Source organism: Myotis brandtii, unplaced genomic scaffold (genome assembly GCF_000412655.1).
Source record: "Myotis brandtii unplaced genomic scaffold, ASM41265v1 scaffold627, whole genome shotgun sequence".
NCBI lineage: Eukaryota > Metazoa > Chordata > Mammalia > Chiroptera > Vespertilionidae > Myotis > Myotis brandtii.
The window spans coordinates 2,753,965-2,758,057 of NW_005370397.1; positions in this window are offsets into that span (position 1 = coordinate 2,753,965).

Consider the following 4,093-nt stretch of genomic DNA (forward strand, 5'->3'; position numbering starts at 1 on the left):
TGACCATGATCAGGGCCCAATGACTGACCAGGGCCCAGTGAGTGATCAGGGCCCAGTGCTCAGGCCCAGGGCACAGTGATCAGGCCCAGTGAGCCGGGCCCACTTCCTGTGAGGATCTTGTTTATACTCCCCTTGGTGAGACCTGCTTTTGCTCACACCTGTGCCATATGCAGGACCTGTTCGGGTGGCCTTGGCAGGTGGCCCCGTCTCTATGTTCACTGTGAACCTGCCTTGGGGCATGAGGTTGGTTCCCTTCTCCCCGAAGCCTCCCCCGGCCCCTGCCCCCTCTCCTCATTCAGAGACAGAGAACCACTGTGTTTGTCACAAGTTTATTGTACCAGGAAGGCCCGTGTGGGGATGGGCGGGTGCTTCCATCCCGGGCTTGGCTCTGGTGTCTGCTTGGGCTCTGGGAGGCTCTTCCATGCTCCGTCCTGCAAACACAGGAGGGTCAGGGCCTGGGGTTGCTCCTGCGGGGGCAGGGTCCTTGCCAATGCCCCACCCTCAGCCCCTGCAGCAAATGCACCAGGTGGGAAGCAGATTCCCTGACCCTGTAGGGGGGACATCTGTGCTCCGGGCTCTGGTCTGCGCATGTCCTCAATGTCTGTGAGGAACGACTCCCTCAGATTCCAACCCCCCTGTGGCATATGCTTCCCTGCTAGCCAGGTGCCCCATGCCCCATTAGCCCACCACACTGTCTCCTCGCCCCCACCTGTGCCTGGCTGGCTCCTGCTCAGAACGAGGGGCCCTCCCTGCTGCTGGGCGGGCCCCGGACGCTTGTCACGGTCAGTGCTGTGCTGTAGAAGATGCTGAGCAGGAAGAGGGTGAGCAGGGTGACCGTGGTGGGCCACAGGCTGGCTCCCGGGGCGTCCTCCTCCAGGTCCTCCTTTGGCAGGTCTATCATCGGCCAGGGAAGCAGCTCCTGGCAACCTGCAAGACACTGAGCGCCTGCAAAGCATGCGCCTGCGTGGGTGTGGGCCGAGCCACCGCCCTCCCTCCCCGCATCTCTGGGGTCGGGGCACAGCAGTGTGGTTCCTTATCTCACAGGCAAGGCTGCCTTAGAGAGGATGAGGTGGCAGGTCCCTGGAGAAGGGGCTGGGGCCACTGTGGCTCTGGAGATGCCCACAGGGCCTCTGTCTGGGAGGGTCTCAGGCCGCCTTAGGGAGAGAGAGCTGGCAGGGCAGGAGGGTGGGCACTGTCTTTGCTGCTCCAAGGAGAGCTCAAGCCCAAGCCCTATCTGTGTCCTCACCACGCTCCTGCTCTTGGGCTGAGCTGGCCTGAGCCCTGAAAGGGCCAGAGAGGATGGATGAGCCCACTTTCTAGCTGCCCCACTTTGAGACGTGGATCTGGAGCTGTGGTTCATATGCTGAGGGCTGGATGGACGTGACCAGGAGCCTCTGTCACCCTCCCAAGGAATGTAGCTGACGAGCTACAAGGAGCATGAAGGAGGGCCCAGTGAAGGCCAGGCAGCCCTGCTGGCTTCAGGATCCTAGGGCACAGACTGCCATACTAAATGAAATTTGGACCTGCTTGTCACATGCTGATACATCCAATTATTCATCCATTCGGCCATCCATCCATCCATCCACCCACTCAACCACCTATCATCCATCCATCCACCCATCCATCCATTTACTCCCCCACTGATCACCCATCCACTCATCCATCCATCCTTCATCCATATTCCATCCATCCATCCTCCATCCATCTTCCATCCATCCATCATCCATCATCCATCATCCATCTATTCTCCATCCATCCTCCATCCACCATTCATCATCCATCCATCCTCCATCCATTATCCATCCATCCATCCATCCATCCTCCATCCATCATCCATCCATCCATCATCCATCATCCACCTATTCTCCATCCATCCTCCATCCACCATTCATCCTCCATCCATCCTCCATCCATTATCCATCCATCCATCCATCATCCTCCATCCATCATCCATTCATCTGCCATCCATCATCCATCATCCATCCATCCTTCATCCATTCATCATCCATTCATCCATCATCCATCACCCATCCATCCATCATCCATCCATCCATCCATCCATCCATCCATCTGTCCATCCTTTCATCCATTGTATGTCCTATGGTCTATCCACCTATCTGCCCTCTGTCCATCTGCTGGTCCAGCCCCTCATCTATTGCTTTCTTCTCCTTTCCTGGTCTCCTTAGGAAGCTCCTCCTTGGGCAGGTCCTGGGTCCCAGGTGGCTGGGGCACCTTCACTATGGCAGCATTTCCCCAGTCAACACCTTGCTTTCCCTACTGCCCTTGGGTGACGGGACCCTTGAGAGGGGAGCAGTGGGCAGGGTTGTTAGGAGCTCTCACCCCACCTTGGCCCTGGGAACAGAGGTAGCCCGAAGGCCAGGTCCCCTGGGGAGGCCCAGAAGGTGTCTAAGACAAGAGCAGGGCCTCGCTGCCCCCTTTTGGGGCCCTGGGGCCCAGTGTCCCAGGTGGTCATGGGACTGCCCTTTCCATTCTGTTCCCCCTGGTGGGAGCTATCTCTCTGCCCGTCCCACACCTGCCCCTGCCCTGTGGTTTGGGCCAGGAGGGACCTGGGACAATGGGCTGGGCCTGGGGAAAACCCACTGGGGGCTTGGATGGGGACTCCCCTTGCCTTCCCAAAGCTGGACCTAGGCCATGAACTTCCTGCACCTGCAAGGCTCAGTGTGTGTGTGTGTGTGTGTGTGTGTGTGTGTGTGCTCACCCATGTGAATGTGAGCACGTGGAGAACATATGTGTGCACCCATGTGAGTGTGAGCACAAGGTGTTTGTGTATGAACTCATGTGAGTATGAGCACAGGGAGTTTGTGTGTGCACCAATATGAGTGTGAGCACATGGAGAACATGTGTGTGCACCCATGTGAGTGTAAGCACAGGGAGTTTGTGTGTGCACCCACGTGAGTGTGAGCACATAGGGAACATGTGTGCACACCCATGTGCACCCCTGTGTGTGGTCCCCTTTCTTTGTGAGTCAGTGGGCTGGCCTGCATCTCTGTGTGGTGCCTACCGGGGGTGAGGGGCCCTGGAATCCAGCCCTCCTTCCATGCCATTCCTCTCACGCCCTGGCCCCGGCAGGTGGCGCAGACCCTGCCCTGGCTGCCCTGCTCCCTCCCACCACTTTCCCTCCCGCTATGCCTTAAGGCGGCTTCTGAGACAAGCGGTACCATCCCTGGCGTCCATGCCCTCAGGGCCCACTGAGCCGTGTCTGCCTCCCACGGCTCTGCCAGCCTCAGGCTTCACTCCAGCTTGGCCTCAATCACTGTGCACCACGCACTCACACTCACACTCACGTGCTCACACTCAGGCGCCCACACTCACGCTCACACACACACACAAGCGCACGGGTGTGAGGGCACCTCGAGGTGCCCTGCCGAGAGGATCAAGTCAGGCGCTGGAGGGATGGTGGCTGCTTTGGGCGAGCACGGAGTTTATTCAAGGGTGGGGCAGGCGGGCGGGCGGCTCAGTAGCAGATGCCGTCCACCTCTGACAAGACCACGGACACGTTGACGTGGGTGGGTTTACCCGCCAGGCGGTTGATGGTCTTCTGCGTGAAGCTCAGGGGCAGGGCCTCGTGGCCCACCATGCAGGAGTAGCTGTCTCCGTTCTTCCACGCCTCGGTGTCCACGCGCAGCACGCTGGTCGTGGCGAACGTGGTGCTGCCCTGGCCGGCCTCGGGCAGGGGACTCCACGTCTGGTACTTCTCTCGGGGCAGCTCCTGGTTTTCGTGCAGCCACCGGACCAGCACGTCGCCGGGGTAGAAGCCCCGCACCACGCACGTCAGCGTCACCAGCTCGTTGAGGGCCAGCTCCTCTGCGGGCGGCGGCAGCAGGTGGACCTGGGGTGGGAAGGTGTTCCCTGGGGGACAGAGGAGCCGGTTAGGGGTGTGGGCGGGGAGGAGAGAGCCCCTCTGCCCGCTGGGTGCCCTGTGCCCAGTTTCCGTCTGTAGAATGTGAGTGGGGCTCCAGGGGTTGGGGCAGGCAGGCTTAGGTGTGCGCCTGGCTCACTGTGGGGTGCTGGGGCACCCCTGGGGCGGGGCCTGGCCCACCTGAGGCTCTGGCGATGGTGGCGGTGAGCGGGC